Below are 14,242 nucleotides of genomic sequence, written 5' to 3'. Positions count from 1 at the left end.
TCTGATTTCTATAATATATATATATATGAGTTTGATATTCAACTTGTTATTAATTTACAAAATAGTCAGTGTGCTAAGTGTGGGAGTAAAATCATAGATGCCAGTAGAACTAGATTTGATCTTGACACAATCACTACAGCACGCTGGGCATGTGCAGCTCTGGGAATAGAACACGAAGACAATGTAATGGGTAACAATGAGGTTATGGAGAAGCAGACAGACTGGAATGATATTAGATATTTAAATTCCTTGTAGTTGATGGATGACTGAGGGAAAAGAAAAGGTGAAGACTGATATGGTTTAAAACGGGGGAGAAAGAAAATAGGGGAGGGGAAACATATTGTTATAATATGTTTATGTTGTTATTCTGTGCATTACTCTGGTGCAATTTCAGTAAGAATGAGTACTAGAAAGATGCAGGCCAAGTACACAGTGAGAATATATGACTATATTTCCAAAGAAATATTATGTGCTCTGAAGACATGAATTTTGGAGTTATTCACCCAGAGATTAATTTCTTCAGAAAAAACAATGAGATAGTAAAAATAAGCCAGGGAAATGAGATTTACAAAGTTAAAGGCAACTTAAAGAGGATTCAATTATATAAATGATGGAACAAGAGATTTTAGGAGAAGAGAATGGGCAACAAAGTCAAATGCCATTGAAAGGTCAAGAAATACAAGTTTTGCTAAGTAATAATTCATAACTAAGAATGAATCCACGACAGGTAGACAAATCAAAACACATAGGGTTCAGAAGCAAATGGAAAGAAAATCAGAGAAAGCAAGTGTGGGTGACTCTTTCAGTATTTCAGAAGGGAAAAAGAAAGATGAGGCAGAAATTAAGAAACACAAGAGCCAGAGTCTTTGGAAAATTTGTTTGCTTGCACTGAATTCAGGAAATGGAAAAAACATACCCATGACTGTAGGCTGAAAGAAAATGAACATTTATCCCTCTCCAATTGTGAAAATGTAGAATGTTTTCAAAATCATGAAGAACAATTTATACAAAATTAAAATGAGTACAAAGTATATTCTTATGATAGTGCATCACTGTTATCTACCAAAAATACAGAAAATCATATTTATATACAACCAGAAATTTAAAAACAGTCAGAGTAGTCAATTTTCTAAAAATTTTAATTTTTATTTTGAATTAATTTCATACTCTAGATATCCAGTTTCATATTTACCAATATGGGCATGCTATCAATTATTTGTTTGACTGAATTTTATTATGTATTTTATTTATTATACAAAGATATAATTCAAATTGCTGCCATCTTTCCAAGAAATAATCCATTTGGATGAAGTCCCCAAAAATGGCCAAAATGCTGATTTCTGTTTGTGTCCAGAAAGTTGGAGAAATAAATAGGCTTCCAGTCAGAAAATAGGTTGTCCTTAACTGACAAACAAAATTTTGTCTTCAATCAGGTTTTTGCATAATCCTTTAAGTCATAAGCAAAACTACACTTATCCATAGGTTTGTAATCCAGTACCTTTAGGTTTAGAGGATAGCCAGGAACCAGAGGAAAATCATAAATAGATCCTAAATGACCTTAAAAACAGCCTAGAAACCACTGTGGTGGTTTTAAAATCCCTGTCTACAAAAGGTATAGACAGTCAAATTCCCCTCTCTTCCTTCACTCTGAGCTGGACAGTGTCTCACTTCTAACAAATGGAATGAGGCCTGGAGACTTCTAAAAAGCTAGGTTAGGAAATACAGCTTTATCAGGTTCTCTTTTCAAGACAAATCTTGACTAATCTGAGTCAACAAATTAGGAATTGAGCCATAGTGAAGAGGTGGCAGAAGTCAATGTGGAGAGACCACACAAAGAGACACCACGAATTGTGCCAGCTGTGTGAGATGCTCCAGCCCAGGAAGGAGTCCTGTGAGTGCACCTCTGGGGAACAACAGTTAAGGGCTCAGTAGTACGTGAGAGACTCTGAATGAGGACCAAGCAGAAGAGGCCCTAGAAGAGGCCTTTACAGAAGGTAAAGACCTTTACAGAAGGTCAATCTACGCTGGTTTTACACATGATTCTACAATGTTAGATTTCAGGGTTTTTTTTCATACAAATTGAAGATGGACCTTCTTTTTTTAGTTCCAAACTCACAAATCTGTTTATTTCAAGTTTGTTTATATATCTGTTATACAGCAACTGGAATAAAATCTAAAATACATCATTCATATTCTATAAGCTAACTTCTTATTTGTAAAATGTGTGAGTTAAAATACAAGGTAATTCAGAAAGATCACTTCGAGGACTAAAATTCATTTATTCTGCACATACTATGGCTAAACTGTTTTTAAGGCATGACTTAAGTTTTTTGTTTAATTCATTGAAAATAGAGAGGGAGATATATTGAATAAACTATAATATTTATAAAATAAGTTCATATAGTATTTTAAAATAAGAACTAAGGTAGACCTGGCACCAGTAGTTTACAACTATAATCCTAGCTACTCAGGAGGCAGACATCAGGAAGATCGAGATTCAAAGCCAGCCCAGGCAAATAGTTCTGTGAGTCCCTATCTTGAAAAACCCTTCACAAAAATAGGGCTGGTAGAGTGGCTCAAGGTGAAGGCCCTGAGTTCAAGCTCCAGTACTGCATAAACAATAACTGAGGTAGAAGGGGCATGCAACTAAATTTAGTTAATTAAATTTGTTAAACATTTGTTTAACAAATATTAATTAGTGACAATTTAAAAGTAATTAGTTAAAGAATTTAATTAAATGTAAGTGTTTAGGTGAAGACCTATAATACAGAGAAAGAAGAGTCTTGAAAAAACAAAGTATAGAAAATATAGCTGTCCTAGAAGCACTATCATCAAAACCTGATGACAGCATGGCACGTGTATATTTTTATTCTACAACATGACATTTCAGGTTTTAAGACTGCCAACAATTCATACCCATCCCATTTAAATGCAGGTTGGTTTCCATACATTTCTTCTTAAATTCAGGCTTGTAAATTAAATCAAGATGGCCTCAGAGGCTTTTTTCCCACTCTGAACTATTCACCCAGCACTAATTTAAAGTCAACCTCACTAAAATCACTATTTCTTCATAATAATGGGTACTTGAGGTTTGCAGAAATGAAAACATCTCTATTCCCAACTGCGTTTCTAAGTCGTTCTTTCTTTGAGCACAATAATGGCTTCAATGAAGTATTATTACTAAAAGAAACACTGAGAATAGTGTTGACAGACTTTGCTTCCAATGATATTTTAAGCCAATCCAACATGGAGACTTTCTAGTTTCAAATGTGTGTTATGTGGCCTGTTTTTCAAGTAAAAGTCAAATATTCATTTCGCAAAGAATATCTATTGTAGTTAATTATCAAAAAAACATAAATAGCACAAGAATACAGAACGGCTTATGTTTTTGCAAAGCAGATTTAGCTTTACTAGATTTCCAAGATAAATGCAAAAAAAGTCATAACTGGTTTTTAAGTATCATAATATTAGTAGCTTCATTAAAAGACAACTAAACAGCAGCCCATGATTTAATTTACAATTTAATATAGATTTTTAAAATATGCACTACCTTCTGGCAAAGTAATGATTTAATGTGTCATTGAGAAGGCAGATGCTGGAAGTCTAGATCTAGTCTGGAAGTTCTTGTCTTACCTTCCCAAATTGATTTTTAAAACCATTTAAGCATTTGGAATAAACTGAAAAATGATTTCCACAAACATCCTGTAACATACGTAACTCAGATTACCACCCTGGTACTACAAATCCTACCTACCTATTCTGAGCACTACTGTCAGAAGTAATGACAGCTGTTGTAAACACCCCTCCCTTAGTGCACTGTGTTCTGGACATATAAAAACAAGCTCACTAGTGATCAATTGTCCTCCCATTTTCTTTTTCATTTTTTGGTGTTACTGGGGTTTGAACTCTGGGCTTCATGCTTGTTAAGCAGGTGCTCCACCACTTCAGTCACAGCACCCACTCCTCCTCCAATTTTCTTATATACATAGAGACAAAAATAAATCTCCCCTTGTCCAAAGTACTCAAACCATAGGCAATTTAAACACATGACACACCCTAGAAGAGTTTTCTTTCCTATTTAAATTATGTATTTTCAGGGCTGGTGGAATGGTTCACATGGTAGAGTGCCTGCTTAGCAAGTGTGAGACCATGAGTTCAAACCCCAGTACCACCAAAAGAAGGAAAAAAAAAATTAGGCTCGCATGAATCATGTATTTTCAAATCTACCTCCTTGTTTATGTCAAGTTTGGCTTCTGTTTCCTAATCTGTTATATCAGAAATTTGGAATAAGTCTTTTAAAATTCTTTTAGCTTAAAAATGCTATTATGTGTACTGAGAATTTCTTAGAGAATGTCCTGAATTAATTATTAATTGCAGCTCCCCAGAGGAACTTAACAGTAAAATGATATTTCTGGTGAGAATTAAGACATCTCTCAACTAAGAAGCAACAACTATTTTGTGATATGCAAGATCACACATCCAAGTGGTTTCACAAGTTCTGATTGAGCTTAATCCCTGATGCAAAAATCAGTTGTTTCAAGTCATTAGTTTTAATGTTATTCAAAGCAGACAAATATAACAGAAAACAGTAAAACTTTCCAGCTAATAAAAACATACTAAAAAGTTAAAGCCAGGCTCTTCTTCAGCCTTTATACTATGGTAACAAATTTGAAATAAGGCACAGATTTCTACATGGAATTTTTCTGCACAGCTGACAAGAACACCAAGATTTTTCAGTTAGCTTATGAATGTAGATGTGGTTAAAGAAACCAAGGACATATAGGGCTATCTTTTTCTAAATGGCACCAATATAAGATTTTTTTTTTCTCGAAAAATAAGTTTATAAACTTTCTATCTTATTTAAAAATTAAATCATGTGTGCTCTCTTTAAGTCAAGAAACAGCAATAAATAAAATCTGATGAAGTTTGTACAAGTGCTCCTCTCTCTAGAGATGCCTCTAAGGCATTCCAATAATTTATTATTTTATGGACGTAACACTTTGGACAGTTCAGAAGACAACAGATTCAAATTCCAAACACAATTCTTCATTATCAAATCATTAAAGCCACCTTCTTTTCTCCCAGGCAGACATCAATGAAATAAATAAGTAAACAATTCTGTGCTGAAGAGTGTCTGATGTTTTTGTGACTAAATTATCTGGTATAAAAAAGCACTGTAGAGAAGAGCTGTAACACATTCCATAAAATTTGGAGATTACTCCTGGTATTTAACTGCTATGCTTCACCTACTCTAAAAGACTTTGTAGTTAGAGGGAAAAAGCACAAGGCTCAGATTTCAAAGGAGATCCTTATGTTACCATGCACAGAAGCACTGCCAGCTACTGAGAGAGAGAGAGGGAGAGAGAGAGTAGCAACATCACCTCAAAGGTACACACTTTAGGCTTTCCTGGACCTTACAGAGATGTGGGACATGTGAGCCAATGCTTCACTTAAAATCTACTTTCAAACAAAACCTATGACCTTAAAAGAAGTAGCAACCTAGCCTTGTAGAGGGACGCCTCTTCATTTTATTAAAATTAATTTCTGAAATGGAAATTTAATATGCAGATAACCCCATTAGATGATTTCAGTTAAACCCATTGTTTCAATATTACATGAATACTATATGCAAAATTATAACAGAAGCAAAATATAAATATAGGATTTCTACTAATTAATCTCATCTCATTGTCAAGGCCCTTATATTCCACACCTCCTCAACCTAGACCCTCTAAAGATGACTCTAACAAACTTGAATATGCTTATAACCACAAAAGGATCCTGTAAAATGCAGATTTTTTAATTCATTTATTCACATGTGCATATATTGTTTGGGCCATTACTCCCACAATGCAGATTTTGATTTAGTAGTTCAGGAGAGAAATCCAAGTTGATGACCTGTCTAACACCTGGTGCAGTCTGCCACTGAGTGACCACACTTTTGGATAGCAAGGTATGTAACACTTGACCATTCACATTTCTGGGCCACTGAATCCATTAGAGGTGTTCTCCAACAGCAGTGTTCTTTCTTTCCCCTTCTCCTTTACTTAAGCTTTACTATTTTTCCAAGCAATGTCCACATTCCTTCTCCTCTTGGAAGTCAGTCCAACTACAATACTCCCTCTATTTCACAATCCTCTCAATCTCTTTAAACACAGAATTGATTAATTGCTATATATTCTCCTATCTCTGTCTCTATTGCTTTGGGTCTCAATTCCAAACTACAATTTTAAATTAAAACCATGTTTCCTACTTTTTGTGTTTTTCCTGGCAACTAATAGGAAATTTGGCTTAGACCAGAATAGATCATCAATATGTGTCAATTATTTCTAGTCTCAGTTGGCCTAAGAATGGGCTGACACAAGAACCAAAATTCCTTACCTCAAACACATATGGCATACTACTCAAAATGCACCTATGATATGCACAAAGGTCAGGCAAATATGAGTTCCTTTTGTTAATGTCATATCTTCCTAAAACATTTTGATAAATCAAAGTCTGCAAAGCCTTCATTACTTTTACTGTCATTTAAAAGGGGTATTTTCTTGCTATTTGAGGAGACTTCAGTATTCAGGGAAATCCTTAGTAATTAAAGTACAATCTAATTTACCAGTTTTTTAGCTCTTGATCTAATACCTATGATATTGGATCAGTTTATACAAATGATTACCTGTGTTTAGCTTATTTATAGCTCAGTAAATTTTAGATAGATGGAGGATTGACCTAAAAGCCCAAAATCGACTTATAGTCTAGTTTGTATTATACTTATGTGTCAATAGTAACATAGATTTTGAAGGTAATTTTGCAAAATGATTTTATTTACTGCACTTGGGTATGCCTAATTTAAAAAAAAGGATGGATTAACAAATGGAAAACTTCCCTTTGGACAAATTAGTAGAAGAAAAAGTTTATGGACACGTAGAAACTGATACCTATAATTTAACATCAAAACTTCAAATTAAACCAAAGACTAATTAAGAAATATTCAATAGGCTGTCTTTGAACATATGCATGTAGTATATTTTGGTCCTCTTCCCTACTCAATATCCTTTCCTTTCCCCCTTCTACCTCCCATTGTTTCCCCCTCAGACTGTCCCCTTTCACATTCATGTCCCATCCTCCTTCTCCTCCTCCTCCTCCTCCTCCTCCTCCTCCTCCTCCTCCTCCTCCTCATTATCATCTTATCATCACCATTTTAAGTCTAGGTTCCATAAGTGAGTGAGAACATACAATATTTGGTTCTTTGACCTTGGCTTATCTCACTCAATATGATGATCTCCACTTCCATCCATTTTCTTGCAAATTACATAATTTCACTTCTCTTTATGGATCAGTTATATATGCCATATTTTCTTTATCCATTTCATCATTGCTGGGCACCTTAGCTATTATAAGCAGAGTAGCAATAAACATGGTCAGGTATCTCTCTTGTATATTTATTTGTATTCCTTCAGATATGTGCCCATCAGTGATATGGTGGAGTCATAAGATAGGTCTATTTTTAGTTTTTTGAGGAACCTCCACACAGCTTTCCACAGTGGTTGTACCACTTTGCATTCCCACTAATAGTGTATGAGAGTTCCTTGCTCCCACATCCTTGTCAGCATCTGTCATTTGTTTTCTTAATGACAGCCAGTCTGATTGGGGTGAGGTGAAATCTTAGTGTAGTTTACATTTGCATTTCCTCTGTAGCTAAGTATGCTGAACATTTCTTCATGTGTTTATTAGCCACTTGAATTTCTTCTTCTGAGCATCATCTGTTCGTTTGCCAATTTATTAATTGTATGATTTGTTCTTTTGCTGTTTAATTTTTTAGCCCTTTGTAGACTCTGGATATTAAGACAGTAACATGAAACCCACCTAATATTATATGAAAAAGGGTGAAGGAGGTAGAGTGGAACTAGAATATATAATGGAGGGGGTGAACTGTTCAAAGTTCATTGTATACACATATGGAATTGCCACAATGAGACCCTCTCATATTATTCATATATACTAATTCAAAATATAATAAAACTACTAGAAAGAAGCATTCAAATGCATACTTACATGCTCATGTGCTTTTGAAATAGAGCTGTTCATTTTTCTTACATTGCTGTATTGAGAATCCAGGTTAAGTCTTCACTAATAATTCACGTCTCACAAATGATGAACCAGAATGTTTCTAGTTACTGAAAACTACATAAGCCCTCTGTTTTTCTGGGTTTTTGACAGCTAGAAAGCTCAAAGCTATTTTGGTAACCAAGTACATTCTATTAGATTATTAAGCATTAGAGAAATACGGCTTTAGCATTATCTTCCTGAATATTTAAACAATGACTATGATGGTGATAAACAATGGCTGTGATGAATACACACACACACATGGCTTTCAAACTTTTTATTTGAAAATCTGAGAAACAACAGTGTGAGAGCCATTCTTCATTTGTCCCCCCATTGCCCCCTCAGCCCCTGCTGTAGTGTTCTATGCCTCAAAAGGCTCAGCTCCTCACACTGCGTCACCTCAGGCTCTCCTGCCCTCGGCTTCCAGTTGGATGTAGTCATGGAAGACATGGGTTGTCAGAGCATAATTTATACATTACTCCCCGAGTCCTCTCCCTTCTGCCTCTCCATGGTGTCCACATCCACTCACATGGGCCTTAATCCCAGGCTCCTGTCCTCACCAGGCTATGACATCGCTGTTGCAGCCTGGCCTCCCACCATCTCCTGTGGGCCCTCTTAACCCTGTCCACAACTCTGCATACAGAGCTCTCATTATTTTTGTTGAAACCTTGTTAATCATGCATTTGTTTACTGTGAGAAGCAAATATCTGAGAATAACAGTATCTCAACATTTTTATTAGCTAACTTCCTAATATTTTAACTGACACATACTAGAGCTTAAAAAATGTTCTCTTCTTTTCATTATGCTAAGAACCCGTTTAACGCTGGGCATGTGGCTTGTGTCTGCAATCCGAGCTACTTGGAAGGTGGAGAAAGAGAGGATTACAATTCAGTATCAACCTGAGTTAAAAAAAAAAAAATTACGGAAGAGCCCATCTCAACAAACAAGTCAGTGTGGTCAGTCACTCTGCAATCCTATCTAAATGGGAGACATAGTTAAGAGGGTACTGGTCTAAGGCCAGCCCTGAGAGAAAATGAGACCTATCTGAAAAACAACCTAAAAGCAAAAAGGACTGGAGTTATGGCTGAATCAGTAGAGCACCTACTTAGCAAGCACAAGGCTCTGTGTTTGAACCCCAGCACCAAAAAATTTAAAAAAAAAATAACCTGTTGAAGTTGCTATGATTAATACAGAATTTTATTTCCATTAGAACACTGCTGGTATTCACATGACTAAGGTAGAAATTCAAACAGAAAATTTCAAAAAGTTGAAAAACAAGATAATCACTGCTATCTAAAGTTCCAATGAAAAAGCAATCTTAGAATATAAATTTCAGTCAATATTAATTATAAAACAAAGTTTATAGGAAGTTATCCTAGCATCTCTTAGAATCTCTTGAGAATTAACTAGCTAGACACCTTTGTTAGCATTAAATTTCAAGACATTTCCTCTTCAGCCTTTAACCACCTCTGAAGATTGGGTGACATACACACATCAAGTTAAATGTTTCTTTGTGGGTATGCAGACGAGAAAAATAAACAGTGCTATGCTGTTCAAGCCTGTCATGATTAACACTCAATATAACAAGGTTCTTTTCATCATTTGAGAAAATATGTCCTTAAATATCTCCGTAATAGAAGCATGTCTGCCACATCTTCCCTTCTGAATCAACTGCACACCTGTTTCCCTATCAACAACATCCTGACACAGTTCTCATGGCCCAAATGCTTTCTGCAGTGGTTCCTAACACAGAATGACAAGAGCCTTTTCAAATACTGTTTCAAAATATACCTATTCTAAGAAGGCTCTCCTCTTCACTGCCTTATTCAGAAATTCTTTATGATTATAGGCAGTTTGAAATGACTACGTAATTCTGTTGTCATTTCCCCAATAAGCTAGCAACAAATAGTTTACTTAATTGCACTTATTAATTCTGTTTACTAATTAAAAGAGGAAAAAAATGTTAAAGTCACCAGATCACAGTGTTAGGTTATTACCTTTGACCAGTTCAGTAACTCACTAATTTAAGTCACACATTTGGGTCAATAGTTTCATAATATAATTTTTGAGTTCCTATACTAATATATATGTGTATATATATATATATATATAAATACTGAATGCTACATATATATGTACACACACATATATATATGTAGCATTCAGATTACAATGTATACCTCAAATGCACTATTTGATCTGTACCCTGATGTGCTTTGTCTAATGTCTGAATACTTTAAAAGTTGATCCTGTACTACCATGTCTTTAATTATCTGTTCTCTTCAAAAGTTGCCAAGTCAAACGTCTCCAACAGTCAAGTGGGTTACACCACAGGAGGTGGCTGGATAGAGTGGACTGGCCAACGGCAAACTAGAGAAAGTATTATTACTTAGATTATTTTCAATCTTCTTTCTATGAAATTCCTTGATATACTAAACATTGCCCATATCTGTTAGACTTCGAACTTGAAGCAATACACAAAACAAGTGAACTTAAATTTCCTTAAAAATTCTTCCACAGACCTCCAAAGTTACTATTTCATAATGTCCTATCCCCAGGTCCTCTTCCTTCCTGCTCACCCAATCTCAGTTGATGATTTTGCTTCATAGCTCACTGGGAAAAACAGAAGCATTCACCACACACACAAAAAATTCCCTTTTCTTTTTTCTTTTTAAATTAAATACAGCAATCTACTTGCTACTGTATGAACAGCCTTGGATTTTCCTTCCACAATAAATGAACTAACTTGGTAGCTATATTTTCTCCCTCCTATGCTGAGCACTTTCTCAACTTATTCATTACTATTAACCTATATAGTCTCAAAAAAAAAAGTTTTCCCATAACCTACTCTATCTTTTCTCCCATTTCTTTAGTCTCCTTCATAGCAACATCTTGAGGAGTTAAAGTTATTTCCCTGTTTCTCATCCCGCATCCCCTTCTTACCTCCTCATAAGACTTAAGACTACCTCACACTGAAATTTCTCTTATGAAGCTTATCAATAGCCCCCATGTTGACAAAACCATTGTTGACTTTTTTCTCCATCTTATGCAGTTTTTCAGCAATACTGAAAAGGCTAACTTCTCTGTTGTTGATCTCTCTTGTCCTGACTTTCGGGACACCGGTCTATCCTATCTTTTCCTGCAACCTTGCTGCCCACATGTTCTCAGCTTCTTTGCCAGCTTCTCCATTCTTTCCAACCTCTCCATAGTGCTGTGCTCCAGGGCTCAATCTAAGACATTCAAGCCTTGCTCATAAAAATCTTCTTGAAGGTTATTTAGCCAGTTCAGTTTGGATAGTTTCTACCAATGTTTGCATGATTTTCACATTTTTCCAAAGTCAAATCTCTTCATTGACCTTAAAGGGAACTAAGGACAGCAAGGCATCTCAAACTAAGCCTATCCCCAAACATAACTCTTTGATTTCATCCTCACCTTCTCCTGTTTCTCCTCCTGCTTCAGCACAAAGCAATCATTAAAACCTAAAAAATATCCTATGTTCTTCCTTATCCTTCACCCTAAACTCTAAAACTACTAACAAAACTGGCCAGCAGTATTATCAAACACTGAAACTACCCACCATGTCTATTTCCTCTCCATGTTTATCATTCTCACTCTGGCCCCAAGCCACTTTCATCTCTCACCCAGATTAGAGCAATGGACTCTTAACTCACCTTTCTGCTTTCAGCTGTGGCCCTCCTTCAGAGTGTCTATGACACCGACAATTATACCAACCATCTCAGTGTCTTACATGGAATTGTTGAATGGCTTTCCATTTCACTCATTAAGATCCAAATTTATTTTCAGTGTAAGATTCAAAAGGATTCTAGCCCATGCTTATAGGTCTACTTCATTTTTACCTCCCTCATTACAGAACATTCAGTTACCCTGGCCTTCTTGGTGAAACTCCAACCTTGTTTCTGACCTAAAGACTTTGTGCTCGGTATTTATTCTGCATAAGAAGATAATCTTTGAACCTTTGTTGAGCTGAATCCTTGTAAGTCATCCCTCAGTTCAAAGGCCACCACTTCAGAGGAGCCTTCCCTAACCACCTAGTATAATTAGTTTCATGTCTATTATTCTCTGTCATCTCACTCTGTTTATTTTCCCTAAGTTAGACTTTTTTATACATTAATGTATTTCTTAGATTCAAGTTTATTGCCTGGCTCAAATGCTTAGTCAATGCCTATTGAAATAAATGCATTTTCTGAAACATAAATTTACCAAAAGCCTTATAATGTGGGCAGCAAGGGTGGAAGAAAAGATAGAATAAACTATTGTCCCAAAAGCCAGGAGAAGAGTGATCAACAAAAGAGAAGTCAGCTTTTTTCAATATTGCTGAAAAACTGTATTAAAAAGTTTCTTAAAATTATGAAGGCAACAAATATTGAGGAAAATATGGAAAGGGTTACTTAGACATTCTTACTGTCGTATCCTCTCCAGACAATTAAACCATATGTAATTACTTGGTTGTATAAATTCCCAAAAGGAAAATGTGTGAGAACACAACCTGAACAATAGCAAGGAGACAATGTTCCTGAACTATGTCTTCACTGTGATTATATTTAATTATGAATGAATGTTTTCAATTTTTCTTGAAGGCAATGAAGGTAAGAAAATATGCAGTGAAATTTCATTTTCCTATTTATTGCCACTATGTTTTCTACTTGAATGATTTCTTCTAAAGCTAATTATTTCTTCTAAATTTGGTTAGAAAAGTGTTAACAATGTGGATACTACCTGTTCCATAAGAGATATTGCATGTTTAATGAATAAGTGAATAAACAAGCTAGTGTCTCCCATCTCTTTCTTCTTTTAACCAGTCTTAGACTACTATGACTCCATTCGAACTGTTTTGTCAAATCTCCAATGACTTCCATAAAATTGTATTTTCATTTCACTTGAGCTTCACAAGCAGAGTTAATCATTCTTTCTGCCTTTCTTCATTTGGCTTCCAGGCCATCATCTCCCCTTAGATTTCTTTCTAATTCTGCATTCCCTTTGCAGTTCCTCCTCACCTTCTTCGCCTTTGCACTTGAAAGGGTATCAAGAGCTCATGTCTTGAACATCTCTAGCTATACTCATTTTCATGAAGACCTCTTCTCTCCTCAAGACATTACTATCTAAATGTTGATGAATCCTAATTTTATTTTCCAGGTAAAACAACATAAGTCTAATTTCCATGCATTCAATTGTATACTTGACAAATTCTCTTGGATATCTAAGCAAATTTAATACATCCAAAATCAAGCTTCAGCTTTCTCTATCAGAAGATGGTCTGTCCACATTCTTTACCATTTTAGGAAATGTCATCTCCAATACTTCCACTTCCTGTGGCTACATCCCACACCCAAAATCTTTCTGTGCTACCTCAAAAATAAAATAAAATGATATATCCCAGGATAGTGCAGTGATGATCTGGCTAGAAATCAGACTACTGCACTATTCTACGTCTTGTGCTAAAGTGCCCATCTACTACAGAAGGAATGGTATAAAAAGTCAGATTTGGGGTGAAGAGGGCAGATCAGGTGGAAAAACAACAGTCATCACTATCCTGAGGCATGAGGAGGCAGAGTTTGGGTTTGATGTACTTTAATGTCTTGGAATTACATCAGATACCAAGTAACTGGTGATTTCTGGCATCTCTGCAACCATTCAAGTTGAAGGATCCAAGATCTTTCCCACTGATATTTAAACTAGAGTAGAAACTAACATTAGTTTTCAAAATCTGGTAGCCAAGCGTTAGGCAGATTTAGATCCTACACCAGAAGCAGGAAATGCCAGTCCATAGGGTTCCTGGCCAGTCATGAAATTTCATTAGTCTTGCAATAAAGCTTCCTTGAGCTGTTCAAGATTAGTGTTAGGATTACAAAGATATTATATTCATACTCCTGTCACTTCTTACCACTTTATGGCTGTCACCCTACTCCTAGCCACCATCATCTGGACTACTGCAATTGCTTTGTCTCTGCTCACACACTTGCCCCACCTAAAGTCCACCTTTAACAAGACCAGAAGAATCCTAAGATCAGCTTGTCCTCAATTCAAATGCTCAAAAGGTTTGTTTGTTTTTTTAAATCACTGACTAAAGGTAGGAGTCTCCACAATGACCTGCATCTGCCTTCCCCAATTTAATCTCTG

The 14,242-nt window shown here is 35.7% G+C and overlaps 1 protein-coding gene across 1 annotated transcript in view; it reads right to left on the bottom strand.

Annotated features, from left to right (window-relative positions):
• The window catches only part of Crispld1 (cysteine rich secretory protein LCCL domain containing 1), a 42,015-nt gene that overhangs the window by 20,587 nt on the left and 7,186 nt on the right, over positions 1–14,242 (bottom strand). The window lies entirely within an intron of this gene.

The sequence above is a fragment of the Castor canadensis genome, chromosome 3 (assembly GCF_047511655.1).
Source record: "Castor canadensis chromosome 3, mCasCan1.hap1v2, whole genome shotgun sequence".
Lineage (NCBI taxonomy): Eukaryota > Metazoa > Chordata > Mammalia > Rodentia > Castoridae > Castor > Castor canadensis.
Note: the sequence above shows the minus strand (reverse complement) of the source record. Positions and strands in the feature narration are given on the sequence as shown.